This window comes from Columba livia, chromosome 17 (assembly GCF_036013475.1).
Source record: "Columba livia isolate bColLiv1 breed racing homer chromosome 17, bColLiv1.pat.W.v2, whole genome shotgun sequence".
In the NCBI taxonomy this organism is placed as follows: Eukaryota; Metazoa; Chordata; class Aves; order Columbiformes; family Columbidae; genus Columba; species Columba livia.
The window spans coordinates 817,674-835,141 of record NC_088618.1 but is presented as its reverse complement, the minus strand read 5'-3'; positions in this window follow the sequence as shown (position 1 = coordinate 835,141).

The following is a 17,468-nucleotide window of genomic DNA, read 5'->3' as shown; positions in this document are numbered from 1 at the left end:
CCAGCCCACTGAAAACCCTCTGAAAGGCAGGAAATGCCACACTTTGTTGCTGCTCATCCACCTACAAAATATGCATGTTCAGGCACCTTCTCACCTAAGCTGCTTTTCAACCTGCCATTCAGAAGGGGCTTGGGGTAGACGTTGCAGGCTGTAATTCTGGTTTGTGATGTTCTAAATACCCGGAAAAGATTTTGAAATCATTTTCCCTGCTGTTACCAGGTAATAATTTCAGAGAAAGATTCAAGAGTTCCACTTATGTTGCTGAATTAAACACTGGAATTTTTTGGAACCAGAACTAAACCTTTTTCCTTCTTAAAAAAAAAAAAAAATTATATATTTATTTTACTTTAAAGCCTCTGTTGTTCCTTAAGTATACAAGGAATGGGTCTTTTCCCAGAGTAAATAAATAAGATAGAGAAAACACCCCCTTCCACACTTTGCTGCTGGGTACAGAGCATCCCCAAAGAGGGACGGATCCTGTTGAGACATCCTGCCCAGCGCCCAAGGGCAACCGGCACCGGGGCCCCAGAGCCGTGCAGGTTTGGTACGTGCATCCCAAGCTCCAGGGCAAAGGATCCCTGGATCCCTTTCCCCACAGCCCCTGCTGCCCATCGTGCCTCACAGGAACTGCTCCAACCACCACAGAGCGATGAAGCCCGTTCCTCACACAGGAAGCAGACACATTTGGGCAGAGCAACCATCGCCTTTCCCCAGCGCCGCACTGAAGCCCTTATTCAGCTGACAAAACGCTCACAATCGCACTCCAGAGAAGAGCTGACATCTGTCATCAGGTTTAATACTCCAGCTAAAAGACTGAGCCAAGACTTTGTGAGCTCTGCATGTGACGACAAATTTCAGATCAAGGACACTGACCACATGGCTGCGATTACCATCAGGGGTCTATTGGCAGGGAAAGCCAGTATGTGACTTGCATGGCCATTTAAGGCCTTCTCTGATGCAAATAAGGAAAAAAAAATCCCATCTGGTAGGTGCTCTGATGCAGGGAAACACAGATTAAGAGGCTTCCTCTGGTGAGCAACTACTTTCCAAATCACCAAGCCTAAAGAAAAAAGCCCCACACCCTCATCAACACAAATCCCACATGCGCAGAAGCTTCTGCCACTCTGAAGAGCATCCGCACTGCCAAATGCTAATGCCAACAGCACTGATGGGGGTGTGAGGGTGACATTCAGTCCGGTCTTCTCCATTTGAGCACATAAGTACCAGCCAAGCTCACCCTGCAACAGGAAGACTTAAAACCCATTTAAAAAATACACTGCATGCAGGGCCAGCCAGCCCACCTCCAGACTGAATTGTGTCTTCTCTTTTCCTTACCTTCAAAGCAATAAATGCAAGACAGGATTTATTGTTTTTTAACAAGTGCCACAGGACATCCATTTCATTAATTTACATGGAAGAGGGGGGTAAGAAGATGCCAGTCACTACCTAATGTAACGCATGAGGCAAGGCCCCTGCCACCCCACCACACCCGCTCAGGGGGCGTCCAGGAGAGCCTGGTACACCCTGCACACGTCTCTGCTTCTGCTTTCCCCAGAGCAGCTGCAATGGGAGAAACCTGCAGCGCTCCAGAATGGCCCCTCCAGGCCCCGCATCGGAACCCCGCCAGCCTTCATTGTATCTGCAGCGAGCCCTTAATTCAGTCTGATTCTCAGAAAATGTCCATAGCCAAGCTGGTTTTGCATTATGCCAGCAAAATAAACTACAATAAACTACATACAAAAAGAAAAAAAAAGAAAAAAGACTGGGGTTTGTGGTTTCAGAAGCATCACTGAAGTGCCTATCAACCACATCCTTGCGATCCTTTCTGCTCTGTTTCTGATAGAAATTAAATACATTTAAACCTTCCTGCAGTGTCCTTACAGCAAAGTCTTTCCCAGGGGCTCAGGCTCACTCAGGGGCTGCTCTGAAGGTCTAATATTATGAACACTCTCCAAGCATCCCTTACACAGCCTACGAAACGGCACTTGCCTCTCAGTCAAAGACTGAGAGAAAAGACACTGTCAGGTTGAGGTGGAAGCAGGGAGGAATACCCAATTTACCCTTTTCTGCTGTGATTTTGCTGTGATTCAGGATGACGATGCAGAAGAGGCCACAGCAGCAGCAGAGGTCGTGCCTGCGGCCATGAGCCCCTTGCCCACCACCACCACTCTGCCCTGCGCTCACTCCTCAACCTGCTGGGCATCCTCAAAGACCATAAATGCTCCCATCTGCCTTTAAACTGATGTCACACAAGGAGCCAGCAGCCTGGGTCCCACTGTCCCGTGTCTGTTCCGTGCAGTGGGCCCCTCTCGGGCACCGTGCTCCTTCGCCAGCCCAGAGCTCCAGTTCCACATCAGCACCACCACAGGCAGCTCGGGTCAGCCAGCCCACCTCAAGGCTGAATTGTCTCTTCTCTTTTCCTTACCTTCGAAGCAATAAATGCAAGACAGGATTTATTGTTTTTTAACAAGTGCCACAGAACATCCATTTCATTAATTTACATGGAAGAGAGGGGGAAGAAGATGCCAGTTCAATAAATCCTCCCAGACTATCACTTTGAAACAAACAACTCTGTGGATCCGGGCTGTGGATGTCACAGCAGAGGCTTTTATCCAAATGAGCTACGTGCTCAACAGAATGACTAAAATGCTTCAAGAAAATAAAGAAGAAAAACATAAAAAAAGGTGGAGACAAACAAGCTGCTCTCTACCAAAGGCAGCGTATCGCTGACACGCTGTCCCAGCTCCCGGTGGTGCATTAAAACATGAAAATAAAACCCCTCTAAACCACAGCTGCATCCTTAGCCTGCGCTGCTGTGTTATTTTAGCTTGGAGGGAAAAATTACGTTTGCAATGCCTTTTTTCCCCTCTCTCTTCCCCCCACCCAGGGAGGAAAGTGTGTGTTTTCCTTCCACCGGGTGTTTGCGGTGCGCGTGGTGCCGCGCTGCTCCCGCAGGACGGGGAGAGGGGACAGTGTTTGGAGAGGGGTGGATCAGGGAGGGTTCCTCCCCATCTGATTTACCGTGGAGGCTGCAGCAAATACAAAGGAGTCTTCCCCGCCCCGCGCACAGCAGGGCTGCAGATGTGAACAGCGAGCGCAACATCCCGCCTGAGCCCACAGCATTTCTATGACAATAGAAAGTAAATAGCTCCATATTTGTTTATTTAGTTAACTTCTGAGGGATTCATTTTGTGCTACTGAAGAAGAGGAAATGGAGATGAGATGAGGGTGACGGGGCGGCCCCACAGACACCAATCCCCACCACAGAGCTCGGCGCTCTCCTGACTGCATCACCCCACAGAAACGTGCAGGGACGTGGTGCTGGCCCTTCGCAGAGCCACCGACCCGCTGGGCACGAACGTTCCTGCAAAGCCTCATGAAGCACCTATTGGCATTTTAAACGTATCACGTCCTCCACCAGCCTCTTGGAAACCAGTTGTGTTTCTCCAGCCGGATAGACCCCATTTTGCACCATTTCCAGAAAACCTGTTCAGAGCCGTAGCGGGGAATTTTCCGCTCCCACCCACGCCCCTGCCCCGGGCTGCGTGGCCTGTGGGCGCAGGCACTGTCCTCAGCCACCTCCGAAGGTAAATATTGAAGGCAGAGCTTGCAGGCGTTTGTTTAAACAGTTGGCAAATACATGACTCTTATCAGAAAGTGTTTGGTTTGATCTGTTTTGCCATCAGATAAGAGAAAAAGCAGAGGTTTTTGCTAAAAAGGGAACTTTTTTTTTTTTCCACAACAGTTACTTTTTAATTTTCTAGTTATAAAAAGAGAGGAATTCTCCTTTTTATTTTTGAAGATAAATTCTCTGATGGTTTCCAGACTTGTTTAAAACAAAAAACTTCCCACAAATACCAATGTTTCTGCTGCCTCTGATTCCTCCCGTGCTCAGCACGGCAGCACCCAAGCACCTCACAAATCTCAGTTAACCTCAGGCACCCTGGGAGGTAAAAGCGTATTAACAATCCTGTCTCAGCTATGGATGGACCGCAGCAGAGAGAGAACGAGCCCGGGAACGGCACCATCACGGTGAAATGGCTCCGGGAGCTGGTGGCAAAGCCAGTTCCACTGGAATACAGAGGCTAATTACACCATAGCATCCGCACTAAAACATTTCTGCTCGACAAGAAGCAGCACCTAAAACACCAGATCAGTTTTTCCAGAAGTATTACAAAACTTGAACCCAAAATTGTTTCATTTCAACCCTAACATCAATCTTACTGATTAACCTCCCCCCCAACTTTTCCTGTGCTCTGATATGGATCCTGTCTCCACTCCCCTTTGACTGGGTTGATCTCCATGGGACCTGAAGATAACCAACTGCTGTTATTCTAATTTCACAAGCAAGGACTGAAGCACAGACAAATTAACTTGCTTATCTGCCATCACGCACATCTCCAGCACAGCAAGGAGAGCGACACCCCAGTCAGAGGCTCAGCTCAACAACTGCTCAGCTGTTCTACAACTCCTCTGGGATATCAGCTGGGATTTGACCTTGTAGCTACTTGGGCAAAGATAGGGAGCTCTAATACAACCTTCAAAGAGACAGTATTACATAGCCGCTTCCTATATCATGCAAAGATAATAGTAACATGTTTTTAAATTATGCATTATAAAAGAAGGCAATGCAAGATTAAGGCTACTTATATTTTCCCAGCAGCAATTTTCAGCCTTTTTACAGCAGCTTTGTCAGAGAGTTTAAGGCTCACAGAATTATAGTTACTCTGCTTTATTCCCCCTCTGACCCTCTCAAAAGGCAATTTCCCAGACCGTAAAGCCACCTAAAATGTAGTGTGTGTTACCTTCTCTCTTGCTAGGAGCCCATGAAGCACAGCTCAGGTGATCTCCAAAGTCTTGTCCCCAAGCAGGAGAGCCCGATCTGCGCCAGCTTCAGACAACACCCGCCGCTCCTCGGGGACTCACACCTGGGTAAGACATCCCCACACAGCAGCGCAGAAAAGCCACCCATTTACAGACCAGGCTGGCCACTTCTTCTGCCACCTTAAATTGGAGATTACCAGCTTCTCTTCCACCTACCACAGCCTCCCATCCTTCTCCTCGTTTGTTACAAATGAGATACAACCCAGCCAATTAGCTAATCATTAAACCTAACATGCAGGGCTTGGAAGCTTTTGGAGCCCCAGTCCCCAGGCTAAGACTGAACCTCCTTGCAGCGGCCGCCCGTGGGCTCCAGCACAGTTTGTGTCTCCTGGCTCTGCTCCCCCAGCCCGGGCGATGCCTGATGCAGGGGCTGTGACTCCCAGCCCTTGCTGCTCTCCCTTTAATGTCCCTGCTCAACAGATCAACACCAACACAAGGAGCCAGAGCTCTTGGTCCTCTGCCAAAGCCTCTTCCTCTCTGCAAATTGTCCGGAAGGAGGTTTGTGACACCAGACTCTACGCTGCATGTTTTTGTTGGGTTTTTTGCAGTCCTGCCCTGGCTCCTGGAGTTCTCCTCCTTTCCCCAGCTCAGCCTCTATGCAGCTCCGTGATCCATACTCCGTCGCATCTGCTGCCTTTCAGGCGCTCCCCTCTCACAGGGTGTGCGGTTTCCCTCACCTGCTCATTTGACACGCTATAAACTGTCTGTTTGCTAAGCTTAGAGATTGTTCTGCCAGCCAGGAAACCATGTGAGATTGGTGGCGAGACCCAAACTGAAAACAAAACTCAAGACAAAAGCATTCAAAGAGACTGCAGAAGTGCTCAGGTTAACAGCAGGCGACAAAGAGGCTTTTACAGGCAGGCCAGCTACACATGCTCTGCCTTCCCTCAGCTGTAACTGCAAAGTAAATTTGCTGATCTCAGGTGCCAATGAGAAAAAGAAAAAGATATATATAAAAAGTGAGTGATCCAACAAGAAAATCATACCAAAACTGGCCTGGGGCGGGCTGGCAAAGCCAGAGCTGCCCCCCAGCAGCAGCCACGGTGAGAAGCTGAGCCCCTGCTCCTCGTCCCCCCCCGCCTCAAGGATGCTCATTTTCATTTGTCCCTCCGGAGCAGCACACGGACCCGCCGTGGCTTAGGCTAATGGCCCACGGAAGAGCACAAGCACTTCCCCGCTCGTGCTCCTCCCGCGCGGGGCAGAACGCGGCGGGGCCAGCGGGCCGGCGGAGCTCAGCCCAGCACACGCTGGTGCAGCGGGACGGGTGATTCGCGTGGACACCGGTCAGCAAGATGTGACTCGTTCGAGTTACAAGTAGACATGTTTTAATAAGAAATGTGCCTCTGAGTCACGGCGCTCCAGGGACCAGTGATGTGCTGTCTTATCCACCAGCCTTGCTCAGGGACTTTCTTAAGGTCAGGATCTGGGCCTAAAATTGCCCAGCTGTGAACAGAATAAACACTTGGTCATGTTTGCTCGCTCAAGCTAAAGGTGAGTCACTCATAACAACTTTCAGAGGAAAATTACATGAGTAATACTTTGAGAAAAAAGGTATGAAAAACACAGGGAGGGAGATTTGCGATGTATTCAGTAATTACAAGCCCTCACAAAATCATGATGCTCTCAGAGAACTGTTCTGAACACTCACCATCATTTGATTGCGCTGCTCTGGAGCATGCTAACCCTAAAACATTCTGCAAAAACATTTGTGTCACTCAGCCCTATCTGTGTTTAGAGCATCTTGGAGAACACATTAAACACTTGAGCTGCTGCAGCAAGTGTCAGCGCTGTCCCAAGAGCCTCCCAAGTAAATGATGTCGTTAACCACATCACGGGAATACTCTTATTAATCTCCCCGCTCTGTGAAACCTGCTTTGCTACACCAGAGCCACAGGTGTGTTAGCACATTTCAAGCAGCTCCCAGCGGCTGGTTCCAGGACATACTGCTGGTCCCATGGAGCTGCAAATGGAGGAGCAGGCGGGGGGTCCTGGCCGGGGCTCCCCCCAACCAGCACTCGCCCCTCTCCCCACCAGCATCTCCCCAGCCCCACCAGGCCCCTGTGGTCACCGTGTGTCCAGCCCAGCAGAGCGAAGCCCAACCAGCACATAAGCCTTGCAAGGAAAAGACCCCCAAAAAGCTGGTTTTCTGCAGAGAAAGCACGAAAGGTGTTGCACGCAGGACAGAGGACCCACGACACCTCCAGGCGGGTGTCTGTGTCTCCAGGGTGAGGTGCGTCTACATGGGAGTGCTCAGGAAAGACGGGTGACCAATGGCACACAGTGACTGATAGCACACAGTGACCAACGGCACACAGCATTAGCTTGGACGGTGCCCTGGTGAAACACAAACATCCGCAGTGCCTGCAGAGAGAGTGTCATTATTAATGTATAAAAAATGCATCTTTGTTTCATGTTTTGTGCCTTTTCTGCACAGCTCTGGAGGGATGTGCTGTATTTCCAGCTGGCACTCTGGGAACCCTGAAAAGGGCAGCAAGCTCTGGGTTTCCCTGGCCGCTATCCCCAGGTTAACGTGTTTGCAAGACAAACTGTTGTCAGAAACGTTGGGGGCAGTCCCTAGGGACAGCACTTTGAAGTGCAGGCTTTCACTCCTAGGTAGATGAACAGAGAACAGGCTATAGATAGCCCTGAGAGCTGAGATCTGCAGCATCTCTGAGAGCAAAACCACCACTAGGAGCTGTGAGAAGGCTGAGGGCAGGTGGAGACACTTGTCCAGGTGAGCAGCAAAGCCTGGCCACCGAGACCGGAAGTCCGGCCCGCTCCTCTGGCACAGCCCTCGTGATGGTCCACGGTCCGCTCCGGCAGGCTGGCCAAAGCCCTGGAGAAGCTCAAGCATCAGCTCTGCACGCCAAGCCTGGAGCTTGCTGGCATGTTTCAAGTTTGGCTTTACAGCGTGTAAAAGCATCGTGTGGGGCTGAGAGAAGGCTGAGCCGTGGGCACACGCTGCAGAACGTCCCTCCAGAGCTGCAGGTCTCCTGGCCGCGTGGGACGGGCTGTGCGAGGCACAGCAAGGGGCTCCGCTCCGAGCCAGCAGCTTTTCCTCGCTGCCCTCGTTACTCTGCACCAGGAGTCCTGGGCAGCAGGACTCCTGACACGGCTGTAATGTAATTTTGCATGTGTTAATTTCATTTCTTGGCTTTGCTTAATATCAGTTATTATTCTGCTGAAATCATAACCAGGAACAGGTGAAGCTGATTCAGAGAAAACAGCCAAGCCCATGCCTTTCATTTCCCTTCTCCTCCCAGCTGCTGTGACCTCTGCCCACTATTAGAACCAAAATTGAAATAAGCCTTTTCTCTCTGTGGCTCTGAAATACTCATCTCTGAGTCAAATTCATGGAACAAGGGAACTGATTCAACCAGCCACAAGCTATTGTTTCGGTTCCACCTTAAACCAGTTCCAGCCCTGTCAGCTCTTTTCTTTCCTCCTTTTAAAACACAGCTGGGAGCAGCCCAGTGAGAGCCCAGCTGACACTGGGGATGGAGGTTTGGGGCTGCCCCGGCTCACCCAAAGCCCCGCAGCCCAGAGAGCACCGTGGCACATGGCAGCACACGATTCCCACACCGTCCTACCCGGGCAGGGGCTGTGTGTCCATCCACCCCTTGCTAAGAAACCAGCACCGTGCTGTGGCAAATCTTGGGTGCGTGGTTTCTGCACCACAAGCTCATCCTTTGGAGCAGCAGGAAATCATCTAATGGCTTTACCAGCTCCCAAAAAAGCCAGCAGCTGGTTCTTCATCCCTTGGAGAAGTGAAGAAGTGCCACTCGAGGGACTGCTCTGTACAGTCTCGCTCCATGGTAGCGCACCTACTATCAGGCACCACCGCGACGAACTCTGCTGGGACATTGGTGTAACATGTGCAGCTCCAGCACGGAGGCTAATTGCATTGGCGTAAGCTTTTTCCCAGTCTCGCCGTGTTTCTGTACCACGGGTTTGTAGGTACAGCCACCTTGGTGTAGCTACACCTGTGCTCAGTGCTCAGAGCAGGTAAGCCAAGCCCTTCGGAAAAAGGCTGTTATGGGTTCTCCGAGTCACCACGTGCTTCTCCAGTTGTACTTAAACCTGGTATTGATCCACACTCTTTTTGAAAGCAGAAAATAAGCAGATGAACAAGGAGCTGGGAAGGCATTTTAAAGACTTTTTCATCAAAGGTGATTTCAAAATATTTTCCATCTAGGCATTCTTTACCGTAAATACACCACCCAGGCTTCCAGGGGCCTTTGGGGTTAGAAGATCAGTGTTTTAAGGAAGCATCTCCTCTGCCAAGGTCTGATATTTGAGGAGCTCCAACTTGCAAAATAACTCAGGCACCTGTTGTTTGTTTTGGCAATTCTGGAATCGCAGTGTTCCCATGGACTCCACACACAGCGGCTCTGGGAGAGCCCTCGCTCTCGGTACTGAAGAGATAGTGGTGTTTAAATAAAGAAATCCTCAAGGTTTCTGAGTCGTTTAGCAAAGACCGCAGGGAAAAATCACTGTGCAACTGTCAGATAGCCGAGATTCAGGCCCAAAGGCCAAGAAAGTTGTCTGTTCTTGTCTCCCCTGGAAGGAAAGCACACTAGCCCTGATCACAGCAGCTGGGAACAGAAGAACTTCTTGACAAGGAAAGGTGGGATTTGCTTTTGAAGCACCTTTTCTACCCAGTGCCATGGAAGTCTCTCAGGTGCCATGGGACCTACCCATCCCACAGGGATTTTTTGGCCATCTGCACACACGACATGATTCATCTCCAGGCCAGAATGGGCTCAAGTCAGAATGGTGGGCCAGGTCTGGACACTCGAGGGTGAATTCGTAAGCTGTCCAGCTCTGGTGACATTGGAGTGCCAGCAGGTACAAGGGCTCGGGGACACAGAGCAGCCTGCAAAGCTGAGCTGAAAACCCAACGGAGACAGAGCTCAGGCTGGCTCCGGAGCGCAGCTGTAAGATCTCTCCTCTTTGAAGCATCTCCTGCAGGTTACAATTTGAAGCCAGTAGGAGAAAAATCTGCTGGCAAAACAGACAAAATTCAGACACAAACCAAGCGTAAAACCACTAAGAGCCTGTGCTGGTACACATACAGGCAGGCTTGAAGATGTGTTGGTGCTGAACCCTGGATTAGGGGTGGGCATGGGGACCCTCAGTACCGCACTAGGGAGGACGGGACAATGTCTGCAAAGTGGCTTTTCATCCTCTACCAGAAAAAAAGCAAACCCACAGATGTTAACTGCAGAGTCGTGTGTGAAACAGCAGCCGGTTACCTTAATACCCGGCTCCATGCCTGAAACACATTTGGTTCGTACAGTGTTTATGCAGAACATTTTTTCAGACACCCAAGACAGTTGTGATTACTCACCTGGATGTTCAGCATTTATCCATATCTATCTCACAGTAGTTAACATCCGCAAGCCAGCCAGGCTTAGCAAATCTTTGCCCTTTTCTACATTATTGATCTGACATTTCCTCTGGAGTATTTCAACTGAGAATTAAATTAATGTCGTATCTATGGACATTACCTAGTTAAAACAGAGCAGCTGCATAGGCTGGCACACCCTTTGTTTAGTCAATCACAATCTTCCTTTTATTAATTCATGAAACCTTGCTGTTATTTCTTAAAAGTGGAAGATGCCATTAGTAATGCTAATGAAAACTACCAGACTCATTACGCCCAGTGCTCTCCAGACAACCCTGAAAGCGCGCTCTCGGTCCTACAGAGACCTCCCTCCGCACTTCCCAGGCAATAATAACGTGGCGTTTGCCTTCCGGCAGACATTTTCTGGGAAGAACGTATGCCCAGCCATTAACTGTGTCGTGCCCAGTCATGCCAGCCCAGTGCTGAAATTGGGGCATCTCTGGGGTCCCTGGAACGGCCCCATGTTAGTGCCAGCACCAAGGAGAAGACAGTATGGGTGTGAAAGGCATCGTCTCAGCTCTCTTGCTTGCTTCCCACATTCCCTTTTTCAAGCTTAAAATATCCGGTTGTTTCCACAGTTAAATATTCATTTTCCCTTTTGCTTTTATGTCACAGAAACATCATCGAAGGATCAGCAGGAAAAACAAACAACTTAGAAAAGACTGTTTGGCCTGAGGAAGAGGTGTCCCCAGCATGGGCTCAGCCACCTTCCCGGATTTACAGGGCTTTCGTTGGTATTTAATAAAGATTGCTGTGCTGACAATAAAGAGAAACATCTGCTGCCTTCTGAGTGTCTGGCCTGCTTTAACAGCCTTTCTTTTTCCTTCTGAAGAGAACAGTTTGGATTGATTAAGACTCCAGCAAGTATTTATACTGTGATACATCCCCAGCTTGTTGAAATCTTACCTGAAATCTTCTAAAAAAAAAAAAATAGCAAAACAAAATACTACATTAAATGAAAGTCTGGAGGACACATGAAGGCCCAGAGACTTCAAAGAAGTGCTTTCAAGGCTGAAGACGGGATCTAAAGACCTTTATGTTGCTCCAGGCACAAAGGCAGCCCTCAGCCGGGCTCTGGGCAATGTGCTCAGGCGGGGGCTCCGCTCGCACAGAGCTGCTGCGGCCGGGGACCCCGCTTGTACACACACAGGCCTCACCAAGACTGAGCCGGGTGAGACGTCCAGGCTTTGACCCGGGCTCATCTGCTCAGCTGAAGAGCAAAGCACCCAAGAGGTACGCGCTCTGGACAGCTTAGAGATGCCATGGGAGACACTGAGGATGCTCTAATCCTTGAAGAACTGTGTCTTCAGAGTTCAACAAGGTAAGTTTTCAGATTCATGAATAATAGTAAATATAGAATAAAGAGAACAAATCTAAGCTGATGCTTTTTATCACATATAAACCTCTGAACAGAAATCAGTGCAGACTCTTTGGCTCCAAGCATAAAATACCTGCAGGTAAATAAAAATCCTTATGCCACATGTGTTGCCCTGGGTTATAGCTCCATGGAATACCCAGAAACAGACTTTTGCTTTAAGATTTTGCTTCTTTTAACTCTTTTACTTCTCACTTGCAAAACCAAAACCTCCAACAGAAGATGATAAGTGATACTGTTGGTAAGTGCACTCTGCTGGATAAAGTCATGTAGTATTCAGGCAGATGATGGCTCTACAAAAGTGTTTCAGTGCTGTAGATGAACCCCAGCAGAGATCAGGCTTGGGGCAGGTTTGATACTGGTGCGCGCTCCAGTTTGCTGCTCTGCACCCCATCAGGATCAGCCCTGAACGAGGGATCCAGCCCACGCAGCGTGCGCAGCCTCCGCGCTGCAGCGAGAGCCAGTCCAGTGCTGAAACTCACCACCCGGACAGCCCTGCTCAGCAAGAGAGTCTTCTCCATTTCAGAGATAGGGAAACGATGCGCTACACTTCCTCACACAGCTTAGCTGACGTGGTTTAGGAATAATCCGCCTTGCTTCTGCTATAAAATAAAAAATAAATCTTGCTTCTACTCACCCAAAGCTTCCAGTTGTGTCAAAGCATGTGGTACGTTTCACAAATACGCACTGGGGATTAGTTTGGGACCACTAAACTCCTTTCAGTTGTAAGATAAGAGGCAGTTAAAGCTCGGCTCTCCAGTGGTACAAGGCAGACACATCCCCCTGCCCAGCTCCAGCCGTCCCTGCTGTGACACCCCCGGCAGGGCCCCCGCCCGTCACCTTCCACCCACCACCCGCACCCAAACCTCCGCGCTCTGCTTCCCCGTCACTGTCCCTGGGTGAGCACACACACGCGATCAACTCCCGTCCTATGGGTTAATTGCTGAAATCATGTTACAGACTGGAGAAGGACACAAAACATGTCACACCACCCAACCACAAAGCACTTCTTTCTGCAAAGAAGAAATCGCACCAGGTCAGTTTGTTCAGCCAAGAGAGGTGTTGGAGCAAATAATTCAAGAGTAGTATGATAAAACACCACAATAGCAACAACTGCCTTTACTGAATGAGACGTGCTCAGTGTGCTGCACATGCCCCACTTGCCGTCATTTTTTTGCTCTGAACAGATTTGCTGAAGATTTCAGCCCTAATCTGTGAATGTAACATTATCTACAGCGTTTGTATTTGTATGCTGATCTCCTGTGGTTAGACAGAGGCTCTGGCTCCCGGGAGGACTCCCTAACACCATTCGGCTGCGTCTGTTCCAAACAACTGCACGTGAGTTTTTACGTAGAGAAAAGGTAGAAAAACCATTTTCTTGGTTTTAAAAATAATAATAAAAAAACTTGAATGATTTTTGGTGCCTGACGCTGATGCTCACCCTGGATTTCAGAACTATGAAGTATCAAAGGCATCCAGAAACTTTGCCAAAGGGCCTTGTCCAGATGCCCAAAACAACGTGCACAGTCTGACCATCGGTGCACAAGCTGCTCCGGGGTGTCCACCCCGCAGCCCCTTGCGACAGCCGGGCTGCGCGACCCGCAGCGCACGAGCAGACTCCATAACGAGGCCGTAATTAACACACAATTACAGAGGTGGTCAAACTACACCAAGCACAGAGCAGATCCCCAGTGGAAGTAAATCAGTGAGTGTCCACAGAGCCCATTCGTACAGCAGCCCAAGATGTCTCTGAATCACTTTGCAGCGAGAATGCAACAAGCTAAGCACAGGCCCTAAACTGTTAGCAATTAATGTTGGGTTTTTAATATGCTCAAAATGGAACGGTCCATGTCAGAAGTATTGTCCTGAAAAGGAAGAGCACCTGTCACTCCTATGGCCAGTCTCCCTTTTTCTTTATCTTGGGCTTCTGACTCCTTAATCTGTTGTGGAATGTCATTTAATTAAGCATTTTCAGGGTTCACTCTGGGCCGTGGGATTATGCCGTAAGCAGGCAATGCTGGCCTGAAGTTGCGATAATTAAGTCCACAAAGGACAGCTTGGCACATTGTCTAATCAGGGAGCCAACATAAATATGCCAGAGCTGGTACTAAATATTTCCATGGTAGAAGCATTCAGACTTACTATCACTAGATATTACTAGATATTACTGGATGAGGGTTTCCCCATATTATGTAAGGAACAGAGACTTTTTTAAAAAGGAGTGCATTTTTTAGTTAAAATAAATTTTAAAAATAATTTCAAAACAGTAGAAGCATTCTTGACAGTACAGCGCCTGCCCAGGTTCACAGCCTTCCAGAACGGGACCAGTGAGCTCCCGGGCTGGCCAGCGCACGGCACCGCTGTCTGCTGTGCCCCCGCTCCAAGGCGGATCCCAACCCCTGGATCCGCGAGCAGCTCTGCCAGCTCACACCCTGTCCCGGCAGGACTCGCTGTGGCCAGGCTGGCCAGAGGAGCCACCGTGATTCCCACCGGCGGAGTCGCCGGTTCAGCCGTGCCCGCCCGTCCCCACGAGCTCCGCGGCACCTCACCTGGGGCACGCGGCTGGAGCGGGGCCGGGTACCTGCCCTCCAGCTCCTCAACACAGGCACTTCTCCCAACACTGGGCGGAACAGGAACAGGGAGCTGGGTCCTTGTTGAACACGCTGGGCAACCTGGGGGAAGTAAAAGCAGAAACGGCCTCCCCAGGGTATGTACCACATACACGCTCAAACACAGCAGATGGTACCACCAGCTCAGCTATCTGCTTCAAAGTCTGTACTATCGCTGTACTATGAATGCTCACAAAAGTTTATTTGAAAATTAACAAGTGTGACACTGCAGTTTTGGTTTCAAGGGCTTCTATTGTGTTCCCAGTATTGCCAGACATGAAAAGTTCATACAGTACAACAACAGAGTTCAGAGCGTTACAAAGGAAAAGGGGGAACGATGCGTTCAATTAAACCAGCGTGAATATGAAAGGAAGACAAAAAGGCTGGTTAAAAAAAAAAAGGAGACAAATAGGAAAGAGCTGCGTATTCTAGGCATAATTACAGGTAATAGTCTGCCCTGGTTACTAAACCGCAGATTTTAGGGGACAGGAAGACACTTCTGTATCTCCAGCTGTACAGCACCCCGCGCAAATGGGGCTCTGGTCTCTGTGATCAGATGCATCCGCACATCTCACAGCTGCGGTTCAAATGAAGGCTTAGAGGAGCCAGGCCATTCTCCTCCTTTTATGTGCACCTGAGCAAAACGCAAACCAGACTTGAAATAAGCAATATTCTTCCTTTTTGTTTTCTGCCGAGCAGGCCACGGAGCCAATAGCTCCAGGCTGCAAAAGCAGCGTTACTTCCCCCAGCACCTCCTCATTAGAAACGTCTCCCGAAACATGCTCCATATCATACCCATTTACTGTCAGGTGACAGGCATTTTCTTCTGTAACGTTCTCTTTAACAGTGGTATTATTACTTTTACTTGAGTGCTTTGATTTAAGCCACAGGAGATGTCACAAATTAGTGTTTACAAAACTTAACACGAGGGGGCTGTCAGGACTTGCTCGAAGACGAGGATTTCAGCGGCTGAGACCCCTCTGCGGAGGGAGCGCAGTGTCGGAGGAGCCGGGCCGCGGGACCCCAGCCCCCAGCGCCACCTGGAGCAGAGGGAGCTGGCTGATGCTCAGCGGGAGCTCGGCGGCCCAGCGCACCGAACCCTCCCTTGTTTGGTTTTTGCTGTTGTTTGTTTCTTTGTTGTTTTGTTTGTTTGGGTTGTTTGTTTTCCATGCAGTGCAAAAGGAATTAAAAGAACGGAGTTAAGAGTCCAGCTCAGCTTGGTAACTGCTCCAACAGCAACGTGCATCCTGACCCTGCCCATCACATCCACAAACACAAACCGTAAGCATCTCTCAGCGAACCTTACTGATGAAACAGCACTAGAGTGACATGTTGCAAGGGAACAGATTCCAAGAGCGCTTGGATAAACAAATCACCTGCTGATTCAAGGAGAAGATACAAATTATTCTGTGATCCAAGGACTCACTGGTATTACCTGTTAGTTGGAGATTGTTTGAGCAGTTAGCTGTCCAAGTGCAAGAAATCTGGTTTACATTTGGGAAAGGCTGAAAAATATATTTCATCGCTATGGTTGAAACACAGTCAGAAGAAATGCAGATTTCATAGAAGGGCAGCAGAGATGAGTGTGCAGCGGAATGTAGTTTGTCCCTTAGAAACACGGTCCCCAAAGAGGCCCTTCAGTACAGCAAGGTTGTTCCCCATTAACGAACTAAACCCACACTAGCATTAACTCCCCAGCAATGAGAAGCTTCACACAAGTGCAGAGTTCTTTGTGCAATAAACACAGCCCAGAGCCACCAACGCAGCAGAAGGTCCCATCAGAAACCTCCTCTCCAGCCTTCACGGTGCTTCATTGCGCCACTCCGTGCAAATCACAGGCTACCAAATTGCATTATCAGTACAGATGTTTTTAATCAATCCAAGGTACCAGTGTTTCAATATCTCCTGCACTACAAAGCAAATGCTGTTTAGACCCTTTTTTTTTTAAAAAAAAGAAATCATTATAACATTCTCATAATTGCTTGTCTCCCAGAGGAACATAACGTAGACACAGCTGCTGTTTGAAAGGATATTTTGTACATGTAGCTCAGTCACATCTGAAACACAGCAGAGATTCTCTCTAATTCGGGAACCTATTTATCGCTGACTGCGCTGTGTCACAGCACCGTGGCCTTAGTTACACTCGCAGCAGAGGTATTTATACACTGATTTGCCTAAGGACGTCTTCCTCTGCTGGGGCCCCGTTCAGCAGAACACTGTAATAGACGCTCAAGATCACGCTCAAGTGATTTACTGAGGAGCGCTGAGCATCTCTGTGCTGGCTTTGGGAAGCTGGTTTCCTCTGGATGTTCCTCCCCTCTGTCTCCCGGCCAGCCCCACAGAACACCTTGTACTGCCCCACCAGCCAAACACCTTGTACTGCCCCACCGGCCCCACACAACACCTTGTACTGCCCCACCGGCCCCACACAACACCTTGTACTGCCCCACCGGCCCCACACAACACCTTGTACTGCCCCACCAGCCACCTCTGCTCAGCACGGCAGGTTCAAACCTTGGCATGGGCCCCCAGCTTGCCCTTGGAGCCACAGGGCCACCTCTAATAGGAAACCTCAGGAAAATATCTGCGTGGTAGATAAGTTCACATAACGTTGCTGGGGTCAACAGCAATCTCTATCTGGATTTTAAAGAGGAAATATGACCTTGTCTTGAAATTGAATATCTCCCTTTTAACACAGGTAGGTCAGGACTTCCATAGAAAAGGATGTTGCTTCCCCACCCAACACAGCCACAGAGCAAGGCTGCTTCTCTGGGGGCGCTCAGATATGCACAGCCAGGACAGCACCCACAGGTAAATCCACCGAGTCTCATTATCAGTGGTCCCCTGGGAGCACCTCTCCCATATTCGCATCCATTCTGCCCAGGTGCCCGGCTCTGTCCGGCCCCTCGGCCCAGAGGGGACGCTCTGCCGGGGGCTGCACCCTGTGGGCAGCAGCACCCCCGAGAGGGTCCTCAGAGCATCTTCCTCCTCCAGAGCGGGCTCACTGCAGCCCAGCACCCCCTCCTGCAGCATCTGCTCCAGCAAGTACGTTCAGAGGCTCTGCAAGGTTCCAATTCACATTTCACTCAGTGATTAGAGACCCCAGGAGCCAAGACTAACTACCACTTTGCAAGTAATTTGTTGCCCTTAGTCTGATGCGACCTGAGCTACAGATCTCCAGGTCCATAGTACA